The 20,423-nt window shown below is 32.5% G+C and overlaps 1 long non-coding RNA gene across 1 annotated transcript in view; it reads left to right on the top strand.

Moving 5' to 3' along the window:
- LOC118179683 (uncharacterized) overlaps positions 1-14,886 on the top strand; it is a 52,892-nt gene extending 38,006 nt beyond the window's left edge. The window contains exon 2 of the long non-coding RNA XR_015038950.1: positions 14,545-14,886. This is a non-coding gene — a long non-coding RNA (uncharacterized LOC118179683). The remainder of the gene's footprint in view (positions 1-14,544) is intronic.
- Positions 14,887-20,423: the final 5,537 nt, after the last annotated feature.

The following is a 20,423-nucleotide window of genomic DNA, read 5'->3' as shown; positions in this document are numbered from 1 at the left end:
AGATGCCCATTGTGATGCGCCATGCCATAAGGGAATCAACAAGTAATAAAGATATATTTGGAGTATCAAGTGATTTTGTGATTCTTCAAAAGTTCTTCCCATCTCCTACTGCGTAAATGATATTTTCAGTGATCTTCTAACCTCAATCCACTCGCGGCTTCAAAATAATATTTTCTCTAGTCAAACACTCCTCTCATATCAAGTTACTACAAGGAACTAAATTATATCATGACACACACATATATATATACAAGTCTAGTGCAAAAAATATTTATAATCCCCAGTTCTTCGGCTTCATGAAATTTTTCGAAGCACATCGCACACTTTTGGCAAAAGCACAAGCCAGTATACAGTACTTTACACATGAATCTTGTTTCGTGCGGCTTCGCTTTCGTGCTACAGTATTCACATCGTCTGTTCGTATCTCTCACCGGCATGCATTCAACGCTGTCTTATTATTATCGTCCGAAACCTTTATTTTGAAACTGGGGATATCTTCGGGGCTTTGTCTCTTCAATGTAGTTGTTTCTGACTGCTTGATGGCACAAAGCAAACACAGCAAATACAGACGGAATTCTTTGGCTGTTTTTACTTTGTCTCCAGTCAGCATTTTATGCAGTATGTAACTATTAATTACAATTACGAAAGACTATGCGATGCCACCTCTTCATTCCCCTAGATATAAAAAGAAAACCGAAAAAGTGAATACAGATGTTTTCACTCATAATTGTCTTTGGCTGTGTAAAAGTTGGTGGCGCAGTTTAAAGCTATCTTACCGCAACTAGGCATTTTGTAACAATACTATCTCTAATACTTTACCTTATTTTCTAATCTATCTAGCATTTTATAGTGTCTTATTTCAGTAGAACTGGTAATAAAAACTGCTATATGTGTATATTTGCATTAAAATTCTCTTCCACATATTCATCTTTCATCTTATAATTTATTTCCACACAATTATCATTCATAAAAACCATAATTAAATCATTAATAGGATCATTTTACTTAATTCTATAAAATCCTTCCAATTCTTTAACATATTCGGCTTTTTTCATATTTTTTATTTGACCAAATTTATCCCATAAGGAATTTTAACAAATTTATAGACTTTTTTTCCTACGTCTATATCTAAGTTTTCTTTAACAGCCCTCGTATACTCTTCTTTATTTTAAAAATATGTAGACCATTTATCATCAGTTTTTTTTAATTGGATTTTTAAAAATATTTTAACATACACTTTGAATATTTTTTTTCCTTTTAATATGCCAAACTTGATATATATTTAAAATTTCGTATCCTTTTTCAATAGGTAATTTAATTTCTTCTGCTGTTAAAGTATATATGAAACTTCTTTCATCAGTATGTTGTTATTCCTTATTTCATAATTTATAACATTCTTTACATTTTCCCTTTTCGCTAATAGGTTTAAAATGTTCGCATTGACTACTTTTTTAAGATGATTTACATAATGAAAATATCAATTTATCTCCTTTGAAAATGCAACACAGGATGATATAATTTTCTAGGAACTAATACCTTACATTTGATCAAGCCATACGAATTTTTATCAAATTTCGGAGAATTGCGAATTTTGTGTGGATGTTCGAATGGATAGTCATCAAAGAAATAAACAGATGAATAGAGGGAAACAACACGGATATATCTCTATTTTGATTTCATAGTGTTATTTGTTTGGTTCGTAAGCCATATAAATCTTTCAGACATACTTGCTTATGCATATTTACTATGCTTTAGCTAAAACATCTAGCACATCCATGCCAGTAACAACCATGAAATTTAAAGAGGGTATTTTCATAAGATCTATGTACTTTATCAGTTTTACTATCTATACTCAGTTTTCTCTCTTCCGTTTAGAGCATTTTGTATACTGATATTATGCTTTTGAGATAGCTAACCAAGCAATTGATTTTTTACTATACTGATCTTTCAAAATAACTTCTTCATGAATAGCGATAGTAATTTCTTATAAGAATGCATTTCTAAAAATACCCATATATACACCTCCTAGTGTAGCATATTTAAAAGGATCAATATCTGCGATTTTTAAGAATATTTTTCTAAATTATAAACACCCTTTTCTCAAGATCTGAAATATTTAAGAACCTCTTTTTAAAATTAAAAACACCACTTTTTACAGAATTATACCATTTCATAAAGGGAATTCTTTATTGAAGTCATCTATTCATAGCCATAATATTCCTTATTCTGATGTTTACTTACATAATTTTCGTTTATGCGTGTGTTCAACAAATAAGGAAAATATCATTTAGCTAATTCATTTAAATCAAATGTTCTAGGAATATCTCTCAGTGGCTTGAGAGTAAAATTAATAGAATAAATAAATGCTATTTTATAATCTGTGGCATCCATAGAGATTATTTTCTTGATACATTGCCACTTTTATATTATTTTAATAAAATATTTTGCAAAAAAACTGAATATCAAATCCTTTTCCATTATGAGGCATTACTGTATAACCATACTTTTTTTTATCAAATAATCATTTACAATATTCTTTCTCATCTTTAAATACATTTCTTTTTCCTGTAAAATCGTGATTAATTACTAAATTAACTTTATGAATACCCGTTTATTGATTTCTTTCAAAATAAAAAAAACATGTATTTTTGTAAATCCGTCATATCTATATTTATTACATCAATCACACGTGTTTTTACTTTTTACGCATCACATGTTTAAACAGTGAGTTCCATCATTTTCTACATCATTCGCCATTATTTTTTATACAACTATTCTTACATATACCTCCTTTAGCTTCTTTTATTTTCATATAACCCTCATGTTCTTTTGAATCCATTTTCTACCATTTCTACGTAGCATTTACCCACAAATATGTTCTTCTGGATTTCTTTCATTTCTTCAAATACCCCTGTTACATTTTAAACATTCCCATAATATTTTACCAAACAGATAAACTGCCATTATCTTTTTTTCTTTTATGAATTTTGAAACATTCAATACCTTTAAAAATTGTAAAACAACCATTGCAATGTGTTTCCTCTCCTTGACAATTACTATTTGTTACAAAAAACCTGTTACCTATTAGACGACATTTGCGTTTATCTTTTATATTATAACTCACTTTACAATAATGGCAATAGTTATTTTTAATAAAATGCTTGTAGCAAAAGTAATAACATCAAAGTGATTTCTCTTTTCATAAATGTTAATTTATATTCTCCATTATATAATTTTTTATTAAAGTTTTCTCTAAAAAATATAGTAATTTTGAATATCTAAAAACTCTTCAAATTGTTTAACAAGCTTTAAGTTATTTATTTCTAACGGAATACTGCAATATTCAGGTAAGTTTACACAAAAGGTATGTATATTGAATAACTGGGAAGGGAGAGGGAATGGAGAGTTTTCAAGCAAAAGTAAATGTTATTATCTCCTGTGCAATCAGTCCAGCAATTTCTCCAAGTCCATTCTTTATAAATAACCCACATAAATATTAACAGGTTTTAGTGTCCTTCCATTTTGCTTCAGCAAAGTACTGACAGAATACTGAGAGTCTTTCCCTAGAATTCTTCAACGGAATTCTGCAACAAAAGGTATCAATTAATATTCCTCCCCTTCTTCAGCAAAGCTAAGTTGCAGAATACTAAACAACTTTCGCCACACTACTCTAAGCTAGCGCAATTCTACGCACTTGCTATCAATAAGGATGAAACAAAATGAGGAATTTGCTTAAAGTGCTTTATCTTATGCTTTATTCTTAGAGCAAGGCCACAAGGCCATTTCAAGAATTGAAGTTTAAGAGGCAATGTTACTGTCCTTGGTTACAACCAACCACAATTGCTAACGAACAACTTGATGCATTGTTTAAATTTTTATCTGACTGTTTCGTTTTCAAATAGAATGTTTAACTTATCATTACTAAACATTTGTAATTTTCTATTGTAAGTCTTCAACTACTTAATTTGACATTTGATTTAAGTTTTACTAACAGTTGGTTTATGTTGATTTCCTTTATGCCTTGTTTTGTGAAATACTCGCTCAGTTCGGAGTTTTACGTCAAGCGCCATAGGAAGTCAAAAGGAAATTATAATCGAGTATTCGCAGTAGAAATCTGACACCTTTCTGCAACTACTATTTGCCTAAAGAGCCACTAATCCGCACAGGAGCTTTGAATGCTTAGTAACTGTTGAAAGTTAGTTATGCTTTCCTCCCGACCCAAACAGTTTTGAAGCTTCGCGTAGAGTTGGAATTTTAAGCCAGTCAACAGTTTGTAGGTTAACGGCGAGTCGCTATCAACAAGCATCTGAATTAATTGTTTCTATTATAATTAATTTTAATTCCACAAGTCATAAGAAATAAAGTTTGCTATAAACCTTTATCTTTTGAATTGTATCTTCTATCCGAAGTAAACATTAAATAATGAACCTTTAAAGGTTATTTGTTGGTGCAACAAGTAGTTCAGGTAAGCCGTTAGACAACTTTAGATGGTATAACCATGTCAGAAATTCTTTAAATTAAATATATAATAGGTATAACCTAAAACAGGTTTGAGATAAATTAGCTTGTTTCTCTAAAAACTTTTGTTTTTATAAACGTGTCTTGAGCGTGTAGATTAAAATTATAGATTCCAGTTGTTGTGCCTCGAGGTCATATTTAATGTAAAATTTAAAAAATAACTCTGTTTACAATAAATGTAGTATAATTCAATTCCCAAGTAGCACAGCAACGTCTTAATGACATTGCTGTGCTACTTCTTAATGACGTTACGTCTTAATGACGTTGCAAACTCGTCGCGGATGTCGTTGCAAAAACGTTGCAATATGTCGTCTTTAAGACGCCCAAATGTCCGCGAACATCCACTGTTTTACAACCGTTGCAAAGACGTCTTTATTACGTCTTTGCAGATGAGGTTTTTGTCGCATAGACGTCGTTATTGCGTCTTTCGCAGATGATATTTTGGTTGTGAAAGCAACTTATCACGACGTCTTAAAGACGCCTAAATGTTCGCAAAATTCCACCTTTTTGCAACAGTTGTGAAAATGTCGCTATTATGTCCTTGTGTTACATATTGATTTATGCAGAAAAATAACATAATAATTAATATATTTTTCTTCTTTTTTAAAATTTCTTGTATTCTTTGTATCTAAAGTTTAAATATTTTATCATTTCCTGAAAACCAGAAGATTAAACAATTTTTTCTCTTTAGAATAAATATGCATAATTAATAATAGCCTTAATTATTTTCAATGCTTTTAACTATATTTTTTAAATAACTTAAATTCTAAGTTATGATTATTTAAGATTTCATCATTTTTCCCCTTAAGTGAGAGTAATTATGAAAGTGGTTATTATAAATATATAACATTAACAGTAGGTTTTAAGTAAATAAAATTCAATTAGACATAAATAAAAATAAATATATATATATGTGGGTGAAAAAAGAGCGTTTCTGATAACGGTATTATCACATTTATTTCTGTTAAATATCAGAGACATTGAAAATTGCCACTGTCATGGTAAATTCGAAAGCCGTTCTTAAAATAACATAATGTGTATTTTATCTGAACTCAAGTATAAATAAATTTATTCGCGTTTCACAGTAAAAAATATAACCATTAACTTCTATATCTCCAAGATATGCAAATGAAAGACAGTATAAAGTAGTTAATAAATGTGATCAAAAATATACCTAAATCTAATAACTTCCCATATTCATATTTAAAATGAAATAATAACCTAACAAACAACATACATGACAGCACTATTTAAGAAAAAACATGAACTAGTAGTGTTTGAAAGTATAAATAGCAGAAGGAAGGTAACAGAACTAAAATTTCCAATTAATAAACCATATTTGTGTTTTTTAAGTAGTAAGCAATTAAAAGTGCAATAATTATGGATTGCAGTATTTACTAGTAATGCTGATGATTCTTAACACCATTTCTTTCGGTCATATGTTAATGTATTTACTTATTTTTACTTTCTACATTTTAGAATAGTTGTAGATTACAATGATTATTGCATGCACGTTTTATAATAAATAACTTTCCTTTTTATTACTGTACAAAAATAATTGAAATGATATAGTATACGATAGTAAACTAAGTACGTTAAAGTAAGCTTTTTGTTAAATAGCACATGATGAAACTTTTTGTTTCTATTTATTATTAATTTCTTTGTTATCTCAAGCACATAAAAATAAGCGAACGAAATTAAAGTATACTTAAATTTAATAAAAAATAAAGCCTTATTTCCAACATTCATTTATTGAGATAATCTGATAAACATAAATAACGGCAATATTTAAAAAAAAAACGCGAATTACACAGTGTTTGGAAGAATAGATACCAAACGAAAAGTAATAAAACTGCAATTTGTAATCAATAAAAATATTTAGTGTATTTTAATATTACATAATTAAATATCACATAATTATAGATTACAATATTTCACAGACATGCTAATTTTTCTTTAACACTAGTTTTTCGATCATGCATTTCATACACTGTTTAAAACCATTAACCTTTTTTGCATACTGTACAAAAGACAAATGTACATTATTATTAATTTTAATAATTAATTAATTGCTTATATACACATATCTAATTCATCTTCAGCAGTCATATTAAGTACTGGTACCAATCCAATAAATTATTTGTATTTTGAAAATAATGAACATACCATAACAGCTTGAATTGTTGTTGCTTCTGTATTGATTGCATTTTAAGCAAAACCAGAAAGTGGATTACCGTTGTATGCTATTTTTGGTTTTATATGATTTAATTTTGAAAGCCAACTTTTTAATATGAACACAATAATCGATTAATAGGAATGATATGCGATACAGCACTTATAACGTTATAACCGAAGCACAAAAGCTAGTAAGATTATCCAAATATTGCACTGCTGGAACCACAGCGATTGGAGACACACACGTTTTCCACAGAGACACTATTTCACGAACCACAGAGACACTATTTCTCGAACACTATATTCCACAGACCACTATAGACTACAGAGACAGCATTTCAAGAACACTGTATTCCACAGACAGCTATAGACCACAGAGACACTATTTCACGAACACTATATTCCACAGACAACTATAGACCACAGAGACACCCTTTGACGAACACTAGATTCACAATTGCAGATATTCACACACAAAATAAGCACAAATTTCACCATTCGGACGATAATTTCACTCGCTGAAGGCAGTTGAAGTAAATAGATACAGAATAATGAGAAGATTCACAATGCGTTCTTTGATTGACAGTGCATTACATTTATTTTAATATAAGCAATATTATTTATATCAAACATTACTTGATTTAATTTCAAACATGAAGTAAGTCTTTTCAAACGCCTTACAGATGGCAGCATCTTTACCCAATGACTTGAAAAAACTGCTAGAATCTGAATTAATTGCGCAGTTGTTCGAATTTGGCAGCTAGCCAAAACGCGCAAATCTCGAGATGTTCGTTCTATAAGCATCCAGTAAATAATGTACAGGTCTGCATCTCCTTCCGCCATATATATTGGACAGCCGTGAATTCGTTCTTACTTCAAAAATAAGAAATAAAGTCATATTTCAGTAGTGAAATAGTTGCTAACACGTGATTTGCATTGATTTCGGAAATATGATTTTTTTAGTATATAAAATGCATAACTTAATAATTAGTTTCATTTTTAAATATTTTGCTATAATATTTATAAAAAATACTTTAAGTATTAATTATTTTAACAAATTTTAAACAATTATTTAGCACGTATTTTTAGTGCTAATTAAATTTAATAAATCAAAAGAATTTATATTAAATTTACATTTAATTAGATGAATCTATTTTAGATTTATATATTTAGATGAAATAAAGTAATGAAACATTTCAATCTTATGCGGACTTCAGATTCTTGAAAGGACAGATTTAGTCTCTTTTCATTCTAAAATTAATGCTGATGAACTAAAAAAAAAAAAAAAAAAATGCTAAAATGACCACGTCTAAAAGCGGTCATATCGTGACTTTCAGCGACGTCGACGAATTGCCAAGATGCAACGGCAAATATTTTGCATCTTCGCAACGTTGTAAAGACGTCATAAACCAGTTTGCAACGTCGTGTGGTACTTGGGTCAGCATCCCTACAAATGTTTACTATTAAGCCTTTTAAAATTTCTAAACATAATGCTATTAGGACAAGTAAGCTAATTAACATATTATGTAAGTATTGACAAAACATATCTCCTTCGCAAATCATTCCTGTAGTCTATCACTATTGAAAACGCTAAATTAAACCTCATTTCCTTAAGAATCAACGAATCACTCAACAGTGAGCATCGCACAGCAAAAGTAATCAATGAAGTCACAATCCAACAGAACTTTGATTATCTGAAATACTAAACAACCAAACCATTAGTTATGCGAAGTCGTTGAAGCCTGTTGGAAAAGAATGTTACAGAAAAGAGAAGATTTAGAAATTAGACACTTATATCGTGGTGCGCGAATTAATTCGAAATCCTTCTATTACTTTCCTTATTGCTGTTTTCTGTTTAAATAAATAAACTGTTTCGGTATCTATTATTCCAATGTTTTTACCTGGATGCCGCCTAGCCCGTATAGCGGTTAGTGACACTAACCGTCATACGATGGGCCTAGGTTCGAATCCCGGAGAAGGCATAATTGTTTGTATGCGAATAGTGACCGCAAGGCATAGGGGCACTCAAAATACACGGCGATCCGAAAGTCCTCTCGAGAGTTTGATGGTAGGGGAAGACAGGTGGAAGGCCCTCGGACCGCTCCCATCGAGGTGTTCCCCCCTCAAATTTGGGGCGTAAGCTTAACAGTTAGCTAGGTTTACTTGCCTGTGGTTCTAGGGAGGTGATGACCTAGCTTCTACCTATACCTGTTATTACCTGGATTTACATGTCTATTCATGTTTTTACGATCCGTTTTTTGATCCGTGAGTTATTCCGAATCACAACATTTAAGCGGCGTATACTCGTAATTATACTTCAATCAAAAAAAAAAAAAAAAAAAAAAAAAAAAAAAAAGAGAAAGAAAGAGAGGAAAAAAGAAAATCTCTTATCGAAAAGCGTTTAAACAGCTTTAGCTGCTAATTTTACAATGTAGGGAAATCAGCATTAGAATATATTAGAATTTTCGGATGAAAATTATATTTCGCAACAGAAATAAAACACAGAATTCTCAAAAATAAATTTCTGAATCTGAATTTTCTTTCGTAACAGCTTAATCGAAATAACTTTATTGAGATCTTTGTCAGCATAATTCTAAGCATATCTCTCCTAATTTTTCATTCTACACCCAATAAAATAAGAAAAAGGGTACCTGAATTTACGTTAACTAAATTTAGCCCGACTAATTTAAATTAAAGACATTTTAAAAGCTGGATGGCCTGCTCTTTAGAATTTAACAATAACATTTGCTTTTCTTTGAAATTCTGGATATAAAAGTCTTTTTTGCAACCGGCGATGCAATTCAGACTTTCCTTGGCATCCTATATGTATATGTATGAAATCCTTACTATTTGTATGCAACCGTCAAAAGTAATAAATGAAAAATCAAAATCTTTTACTTTTGGCGTGCTTCTAAATACAGGGCTGACGTGTGGTTATTTTCCACTTTGATGAAGGTAGAGACATAAAATTGAATCATGTAAATGGACTTAACTACAAAAAGAGCATTAAATATCTTTTTCACACTCACTTTAACACAATAGTCTCTGCAACTAAAACGCAACTGCTCAGAGGTTTTTTTTTTAACAAGTGGTCCTATTACAAATGGAAAATATGGCAGCTTTAACAAACGGATTGCCCTAAAAGTTGCATAATATTTTCTGCTAAAATTCATACATTCTCAATGAATTTCAAGAAATTGTGCATCGTAAGTTGAATCCAAAAGCTCAAATGGTGGTGGGTTCAAAGAATAACATGAAAATTTTAAAATGTCTCTCCCCCCTTTTCAACCAAACAAAAGATTTCATTCTTTAAAACAATAAACGCATAAATGTTGAAAATATTAACAAAAAGAAAGAAATGGATGAAAGAAAAGAGCCCAGAATCCTCAAAGCGGAAATCTTTGACTGTTTGGTTTTGAAAGAGGAAACCGGCTATGGAATACGAAGTGAATGTATTGGTGTGGATGAAGGGATATGATTGAAAATAGCAGTTTGGGAAGAATAAAGCGAAACTTATGGAAAAATAAATAAAGAGAAATATTTGCTGATTTTTAAAGATTGTATTAGAATCCCTACCTAAAATATCTAATATTTACACTTCTTTCTTCTAAAATATATAATATCTACGCTTCTATTTACATTACGAAAAATTTATGTGAGCTATTAAAGAGTTATGCTTTTTAAATTTTGTCGTCTTGAATCCGTACAATACTTAGACCAAACATCTAGAAATAAACTAAATGTATAAAAATAAAACAGGGATTCAAAGTAAGGTATAAGAATGACAGTAAATGCAAAGAAGAAGGGATATAATTAAGTTATAAATTAGAAAACAATAAATATAATTTTGAGTGTGAACAAAAAGCATTAGATAACATAAAAAACGAAAATTTTAGAAGAGCTTGCACATGCCGAATGACAAAATCCCTAATAACAAAAATTGCCACCTAATGACAAAAATTTGAAAAAACACCAGTTGCAGGCCGAGATATCATTTATTAATCACATTTACAGAGCGAGAATAAAGGCATGAGTATTTTAAATCTATATGGTGCTCTTGACAATTAACATAAAGCCTAAGGAACGAAAGATTTATTTTTAACGAATTCACGCTGTAAAGGGTTTTCTTCTTTCCTGATGCGTGACGTCCTGGTGTAATTGTAAGCACGCACGTCCCGGTGGCAGTTGGGATTCTCAGAGTTCGATCCTGGTGAGGGTATTGCTTATTTTTTCACGCTTTACAAACCGCACAAGATGATAAAAACATTATATTGTTGATAAACGGATGTAGTATTTAATAGGAATAAAAATAAGTTCCTATAAAAAAATAGTATCTCATTAATTCTTTTAGGGTTTATCGATTTATTAATATGACTACACTTTATGTCGCCACCATTTCCTCGCTAATGTCGTTCTAATTTTCATTAGAATCACTTTTTCACGTTGATTTGCTGTCTCTATGAGCAGATATTTTGTCTTGTTGCTTTGTATTTCTTACTTTTCTACGCGATTTGAGAATATTGTCGTTTATTTTCGAAGAACTCGTAATATGTTGTGCATTTAAAGTTTTGTGAAAAAATAATAAAATAAATGTAGATTTTCAAAAGGAAAAATGGTTGGGATTGACTAAGCGGAAAAGTGATAATTCACAGCTAATGGATACAGGATAATCTACTAGCACTAAGACTATTGAAAACGAAAGAAAAATTGTTTATAGACAATATAACGAAACTTATTTATCATTTGGGTTTACTTGGAATGGAGAGGAAATGTGCCGTCAACCTCAATCTGCTATGAACTATTAGCCAATCACAGTATGAAACCATTGCTTCTTAAAAGACATCTTGAATCTAAGAACGCCAATCTAAAGGATAAATCTGAATAATATCTTAAGAGGAAATTATTGGAGTTCAAAAATAGCAAACAATAATGAAAGAATTTGTTACTTCAAGTGAAAAAACGGGAAAAATGCAGAATCGCCCACTGCTTGGCGCATTTTTAAGAGTTGCACATACTCGGTATCCATGTACACATCGACCTATTTTCACTTAAGGAAAGCATCCCAGAATTGCACAAAAATGGCATTGGGCATTCCCTTGACTTTATCTATGTGCACATTGACCTATTTTCACTTAAAGAGGTCAAAGAAAATTGACAAAAATCCAATTTTTCTTACTCTTGTATAAAGCGCCAAACAAACGCCAATCAAATGAGTGGGCGATTCTGCACTTTAGCCGAAAAAGCTTTGGTAGTTGGTGGTGTTGGTGTATTTAATTATGGCAAAGCACACTAGGGCTATCTGCCTAAGGGGCGGTATGCCTTTCGTGGAGGACTTTCTAAGGGAAACTGGCTCGTATACACGTTACACATGGGGAAAACCACGAAAACGCCCATGCAGCCAGCCCGTTCGCGGGATTCGAACCTCGGACCGAACTACCAGTGTTCAGCGACTTTACCGCTCGGCCGCTGGTGGGCCGAAAAAGCTTTGGAAGCTAGTTACCTAGTAAGCCTAAGAATTGCCAAGACTGAACAGGTTCACACTATTGGAGAAAAACCCCATATTACCATCAGCTAAAGCTATCATTTTAACGTTATTCAAAAAAAAAAAAAAAAAAAAAGAGTCTAATGAATTACATAATATTCCGTTATCAAATGATACATTAAGTCAACGATTTCAGAAAATGGCAAATTCCATAAAACTTTGCATACGTTTCGAAGAAGATAAATAAATTGCCAAAGAATAATTATTTTGTGAATCTCTTCATGATAGAGCAACTGCAAACGAAATTTTCAAAGTAATTGACCGTATGCAGTGTCAGACCTCGGGCTTTAACAGGAAAATATTCGGGCATTATTTCTCAAATAAAGAAAATCACACCTGAAGCTAAATTTATTTACTACCCCATTCAGCTTTAATAGCCAAAACAATCCCCAAAAACCTAAAAATCGTTTTGAATCAATCTGGGAAAATTCCTAATTTTATTAAAAGCCGAACTTTAAATTCAAGAATATTTACGGTTTTATTCCAAAAGAGCGGCAGTGAACATGAAACGCTTTGTTACATTCCGAAGCAAGGTGGTTATCCACAGGCAGTGTTTTAAATCGTCTTTTTGACTTTGGATCAGAAATTCAAATTTTACTCTGTGATTGAAAATTTGAATTGTAAATTGTTTATTTAGTTAATTATGGTTGGCGCGTTTAGCACATTTAGCTGATATTTTTGGAAAGTTAAATGAATTAAATTTAGGGCTATAAGGAAAGTGTTAATTTGTTTACCATTAGAGATAAAATAAATGTAATGATAGCTAATGATAATAAATGCAATGACTCGAGCTAATAATAAAAGAATTGAATAATAAATATTTTAAGCTTTTTACCACTGTTAAAAAGTTTTCAAACGGAAGATGGTTTTAAAATAACAGAAAAATTAACATCCAATATTAAAAATCATTGTTTTTCATTTAGAAATAATTCCAACATGTGTTTTCCCGAGGATTGTGCAAAAGAAAATTGGATTAGAAATCCATTTTGTTCAAATGTACCGGAAATTTTATTTCGTGAAGAAAAATAATAATTGATAGAAATTTCCTAAGATCGAATTCTAACTGAATATTTCAAAAGTAACACACTTGTTAACTTTTTGCTGAACCGAAAAAAAAAAAAAAAAAAGAATTTAAAGGCATTTCAAATAAAGCTATTTTATCTTTATTACTTTTTTGCGCAACCTATTTGTGTGAACAAGACATATTTTCCATGTTATATTTGAAAAATAAATAAAGAAAAAAATTAAAAGTGAATCCTAATTTACGTTAAAACTAAGTGAAATAAGAGCAGACATAAAAAAATTGATCTGTCTTAAAGAGGCCTAAATTTCACTCTAAATTTTAAAATTAAAGAAAATACTATAACTTAAATTTTGATAATTAATATGGTAACCAACTTTTAATCTAACTCTTTTATGGGCGCATATTTAATAAAAATAGCCAATAGCTTAGGAAAATAGCAATATATATATAAATATTTCTATTGAGAAATTGAAAAAGAATAATTGCAAAATTTAGTTGTGGAACTAAAATTTTAATTTTTTTAAAAATGGTACGCGTTGGTCAAAGGGTTGAGAACCACTGCTCTGGAGGCATTATTAGCTGAATAGTGGCAACCAGACAGAGTTTTAGAAAAATGAAATTTTCGGTTTGTTTATGCATGTATTTTTTTTCAAATAAATTGTTAACATAATCGTATTAAATAAAGTAATAAATATAAATTACAGGTTATTTAATTAAATATTTTAATAAATAAGAATTTATATTAAATTCCTTTTTACATATATTAAATAACTTTGATTGCGTATGTATTGAATAAATTTCTGTTTACCTTAGTCAACTTCGTTTTCGTGCATGCTTTAACATTTGACAACAAATCGCATTTTCTAATCCACTACAGAAGACATGTACCATTATTTTAGTTGCCATTTTTCGTAGTGGGATTTATAGTGTGCTTTGTTAAAAGTTTCAATTTGACACCAATATAATTTTTTCAAAAAAATCAAAAATTAAGAAGGGTTGTAGAGTCATTAGGTTAATTGGAAGCAGAAAAGATGAAAAATATGCAACCGCCTTCGCCGGGAATCGAACCCCGGACCTCTGGAATACCGGCCCAGCGGGCTACCGTTACACCACGAAGGCACGCTAGGGAAGTGGGAGAAATACCTTATAGGGTGCGAATTTTATTACTCATGATTTTGTACAAAGAAACCATAAAAATGTTAAGAGATCACTGTTAATTGCTAGTTTTAAAACAAAAATTGTTTCTTTTATTACGACTATAATATATATATATATTTCATTACAGGTTCTGTTATACAGAAGATAAACTGAATCCTGTCCCTGTAGAAGTTGTAGCAGAAAATCAAGAATTAAAAGACCTCAACAACAATATTATTGTTTGATATTTTCATCAAGTGATAATTTATCTCAGGAAAGGAACTTCTGTATATAAACTTAGCTACTTCCCCTAAATGACAATGTACATTTCAGTGAATAAAAGTCTACAATGAAGTCTACATAGAATGGGGAAAAACAGTTGCAAAAAGTTGAAATTGGTTTAGAAAATGTTTACGTATGATGTTAGAACGTTTTCCGAACAGACCTCTTTCTGTACATGCATTAAATAAAAAATAATTCTTTGGTAAAATCACTGAGTGAATGTAAAGCGTTCATTATTTTCATGCTGTAGTAAATAAAAAGTTGTAAAGCCCATAAAAGTTTCAAAAATATATAAAAATTGAATTATAAGGGAAAAGTGACGTGACGTTGTTTAAAAATGAGCTGCATCGATAGGGAAGATTTTTGGTGCACGAAAAATAATTAATAAACTATTAGGGTTATGTACAATAATTGTCAGTAGTATCAAAAAGGATTTGTTGAATGCAAGATATCGGTTGCATATCACATATGTGTCTCACATTTTACATGTTGCATGTCATTAAACGTATTCATTGTAGTCATCAGGGGAAAAGAAGCTTTCCAGCATTGTTTTTTATGTTGTTTTATGTTTATGTTTTGTTGTTTTATGGTTACGTTTTGTTGTTTTATGGTTATGTTTTGTTGTTTTATGTTTATGTTCATGTTTATGTTTTATGTTTTGGTTTTATATTTTTGTTATGGTTCTAATTACGATTTTTATCGGCAATGGGGAATAACGGCCTATATCACAAAGATTTCCCACACGCCTCCAAAAACTACTCTTTTCTCATGAATTGTTTTCGTGAAAACCGTTTTCAATAATATTTAATTATTTCGAATAAAATACATTTTATAGAGTTTTTATATTTTGTAGACATGCATAAGCACTCCTTGCTAAAAATGCTCCATAGAAACCAGTAAAACCTTTTATGGGTACCCATTGAATTACATGGGTTTTTACTGACTTCTACTAGCTTCTGTTGGTCACTACTGGTTTTTCTTACTAGTGTTACGAATTTGGTATTTAAAAAGCTAATGTTAGTTCAATTATAAATTAATTGGTTTCATTTCCCGTGCAGTGCGGCGCGTGACGAATATTAAAAGAAGAAAGCTAAGCTGGAAAATTAAAAATACAAGAGCGCGGGCATTAAATAAATAAATATCTCTTTTTGATTTCGAGAAAGTACTGGAAAATTCTAGCGCGTGATTTTAAAATCTTATAAAAGGAGGAAAACATCTCAGTTTGTAGTAGTTGCTTAGTTTGTTGTTGTTTAGAAAACTGCTCTTGTTGATTGTAGCGAATTCGCGGATTAGCGTTCTTTAGCTGTTTTGAATTACGTTCTATTGGACATTTGAGTAGTTAAAAAATAACTACTGTGAGATATTGTAATACTGCATGATAATTTGAGAAAATTTAGGCATTTTTGTTGGGATAATAATAAATTTTTGTTCATTTTTCATCGGACTTGTGCATTCATTTCATAACGAACCCGTACTCACGCAACAATTTTTGGTGTCAGAAGTGGGATATTGAATGCCAATCACAAGAGCGATGGAAGAACAGTTAAAACAATTCATGGCAGTCTTTGCTACATTTAAAGAAGAGATGAAAGACTCTGTTAAAGAAGAAATTAGATCCATTAAAGAAGAAATGAAGTTGGGCCAGGAATCCGTTAAGGGAGAAATGAAATTGGGTCAAGAAGAAATGAAAGAAAAGATGGAAGCTAGTCAGAAAAAAATGGAAGATTCCGTTAGAAGAATGAAATGAAATGAAAGTAGGTCAAGAGGAATTGAAGAGAGAAATTACTTGCATAATAGAAAACAAGTTCCAAGCTATGGAAGGAAGAATGGATACAGTTGAAGACAAAGTTGGAGAAATTCAAGAAAGAGTTTCTGCGGTAGAGCAACAAATTGAAAAAAGAGTTTCTGCCGTCCAACAACAAATTGAGGAAAGGGTTTCTGCTGCTGTTGCAAAAGAAGTTGACACTTTAAAGAAGAGCATAGCGACAGAAGGAAGCAATTCTGAGGGTTTTAAATTCTTACCGATGCCTGCTCGTCCATCTCTGAAGTTATCCACATATGATGGGAAGACATCCTGGCAAGTGTATAAAACACAATTTTCTATCGTTTCGGATGCGAATGGATGGGATTCCCAAGCTAAGGCCTGTCATCTCGCCGCTTCTTTAAGAGCCGACGCAGCGGATATCCTTCAGACTCTTCCCGAAAACGAAAGGTTAGATTTCGAAGCTCTGTCCGGCGCCTTGGAGCTGCGCTTTGGGGAGAAGTGTTTAAAAGACTACAGCAGGCTTCAATTAAAATCTCGTCAACAAAAGCCCACCGAATCACTCCAGGAACTCGCCACGGATGTTAAAAGGTTGTCCCACCTCGCCTTTTCGGAGTGCCTGACAGAAACAAGAGAAATCCTGTCGCTGCAATATTTCATCGACGGCATCCGGGATCCTGAAATACAGAAAGCTCTTCGAATGGCAGATGTAAAGGACATAAAAAGCGCTCTGTTGTACGCCATGAAGTTCGAGGCAGCTCAGCAAGCAACTAGTAGAGATCGCTACCCAGTTAGAGCTGTGCGAGTCCATGAGCCAGTGAATCAACTGATGGCTCGTTTAGATGATTTAGCCAGACAAGTCGACGCTTTGATACGGAGTAGGAGCGAGAAGAAAGTGGCTCTAAGGTGTTGGAGATGTGGTAGTGAAGGTCACCTAAGACGGAATGGCAGAACACCCCAAGGTACGGAATATAAAGCAGATGATTTTACCAGACAAGTCAGTGGCTTGAGACGGAACAGAAGTGAAAAGAAACTAATTCTAAAATGCTGGAACTGCGGAGTTGAAGGCCACATACGAAGAAATTGCAGAACATCCCGAGGTACGGAAAATAAGACCATTTCCCAGCAACGACGCAGTAAACAAATTAGTGACCATATTGAGGAACAGAGGTTGCCAGATAATGAAAAACCTTGTTTTAAAGCGCTTAAAATTTATACAGTGAGTGGCAACAGTAACGGAATGTCCATTAATGGGAATATCGATGGAGTTCCTTGCGATATGATCATTGACACAGGAGCTAATGTTACCATCATTAGGAAAGATTTAGCTGAACAGTTTAAAGATAAACTTATTTGGACGCCATCCTGTGTTACCCTTCAGACTGCGTCTGGTGATAAGATCGACATAACTGGGAAGTTAAACGTAAACATCACGTTTGGAAGTGCCGCCTACCATCACACGGCTTATGTGGCGGATATCACAGATCCATGCATGCTCGGATTGGACTTTTTAAGGAAATACAATTTTTCCTTAGACTTCAAAAACAACAAACTGCTTTCAGCATCTGGTGACATGACTATCCATCCTCAGAAGAGATCCTCATTTGGAAATGCCGACGCCTTGTCCGAAAGACCCAGCTCGGGAAGCCGCCGAAATCATGCTAGGGTCGAAAAGAAACGCAAGACTACCAGCTATTCTCCATCTCAGAAGCTCTTCGGTCGAGACCTTCGTCTGCCTTGTGACCGCCTGTTTGGTCGCCCTACGGATGCGCCTTCATCGCCTGAGGAACACATCCAAGATGTCCAGGCCCGGTTTGAGGGGATGCAATGTTCTGCACGAAAGCGAGTCAACTTGGCGACGGAGAAAGTGAAGACCAGATACGACACGCGAGCTACTAGACATAGATCCAACAAAGGAAACAAGGTGTGGTTCTGGAACCCGATTCAACGAAAAGGACTGAGTCCTAAATTACAGTCACCTTCGGATGGTCCATATACAGTGCTGAACACGAATGACGTCGTGGTTCGGATCCGTGAGTCTTCGAACTCTTACGACAGGTTAGCTTATTACTATGGCCATAGTACATAATGTAAATAATTGTAAATAGTGTAAGACCATGGTCCTTTTTGTTTTTAAATGTATATTTGATTTGATTTGTATTTAGTATTTGATTTGCATTTAGTATCTGATTTGTATTTGATAGCATTTGATTTGTTTTATTTATTGCATTTATTGTTCATGTTGTTTATTATTGTAATGTAATACTTATTAATGCATTTACGCCACAGTTGTAAGTTTAGATTCCTGTGCAGGGATTGTACTGCCCGGGACGTGCAGTCCTTGGGAAGGGGGCAGTGTTACGAATTTGGTATTTAAAAAGCTAATGTTAGTTCAATTATAAATTAATTGGTTTTATTTCCCGCGCAGTGCAGCGCGTGACGAATATTAAAAGAAGAAAGGTAAGCTGGAAAATTAAAAATACAAGAGCGCGTGCATTAAATAAATAAATATCTCTTTTTGATTTCGAGAAAGTACTGGAAAATTCTAGCGCGTGATTTTAAAATCTTATAAAAGGAGGAAAACATCTCAGTTTGTAGTAGTTGCTTAGTTTGTTGTTGTTTAGAAAACTGCTCTTGTTGATTGTAGCGAATTCGCGGATTAGCGTTCTTTAGATGTTTTGAATTACGTTCTATTGGACATTTGAGTAGTTAGAAAATAACTACTGTGAGATATTGTAATACTGCATGATAATTTGAGAAAATTTAGGCATTTTTGTTGGGATAATAATAAATTTTTGTTCATTTTTCATCGGACTTATGCATTCATTTCATAACGAACCCGTACTCACGCAACACTAGTATCAAAATGCCCCATAGAAACCAGTAAAACGTTCTACTGGTCCTCAGAGAATTCTACTTGTTTCTATTCGTTCTGTGGGTTCTTTCTACTGGTATATTTTCATACCCATATAACCAACGTCAATGTCATAACTTTCTACTGGTTTTTATTGGTTTATACTGACCATTACTGGTTTTCCTACTGGTATAAGTAGAATTATATCGATACCAATGCAGTCGAAATGGATGTCAACATATCTTCGTTGGAGTTATGGGTTACACGAATTTTCTAACTGACATCAATAGACATCTTATAAACAATGAAATTAATAATGATATTATTCATACATTCATCGATATTCATGATGTTTACTGATTATTCATAATTATTTATTTATTTGCTACTGTTGAGTTTATGATTATTTCAGTTTTGCAATTAATACGAACGTTTAAAATTAAAAACCATACTGTGAACCCTCTCATCTCCATCACTTCCCTAAGACGACCAGCATTTCTAAAACTATAAAGAAACATCGGCATTAAATATGACCGTCAGAATAACCTGGACACGTAGGTAGCTCTCTTAAAAACATTTTGCTATATATATGCTCATTTATTTATTTTTTAAAAACTTTTGTTAAAAGCAATAAGAGTAATAGATACATACTTATGTACTTATATATACATCCACACACAATGAGGTCTTTCTAAGGCTACCAGCCATACATCTAAAACTTTTCTTTGCGGTTGCTCGCCTATATAAAGAAGGGCTAGTCAATATATACATTATGTTCGCAGAAATACTTTTAGCTTTTAGAGGCACTAGTCTTAAGGAGGTTGCCTCCCTGAATTGAGTTTCTGTAAGGCGACCAGCCACACATCCCTAATTTTTTTAAGATGGTCGCCTTAGAGAGGGATGTTCAGTACCAACACATACTTAGACTCTTTTAGAGGCTGTCATCTTAGGGAAGTGGTTACCACGAGTTAGTTTATAATGTATTTCTCTTAGCGTGCCTTCGTGGTGTAGTGGTCTGCACGCTGGGCCGGTATTCCAGAGGTCCGCGGTTCGATTCCCGGCGAAGGCGTTGTTAATTTTTCATCTTGTCTGCTTCCAAAAATAACTAATCTCTCTACAATGGCGCCCG

Source organism: Stegodyphus dumicola, chromosome X2, assembly GCF_044657685.1.
Source record: "Stegodyphus dumicola isolate Sdum_Otavi_A_Nest chromosome X2, ASM4465768v1".
In the NCBI taxonomy this organism is placed as follows: domain Eukaryota; kingdom Metazoa; phylum Arthropoda; class Arachnida; order Araneae; family Eresidae; genus Stegodyphus; species Stegodyphus dumicola.
Note: the sequence above shows the minus strand (reverse complement) of the source record. Positions and strands in the feature narration are given on the sequence as shown.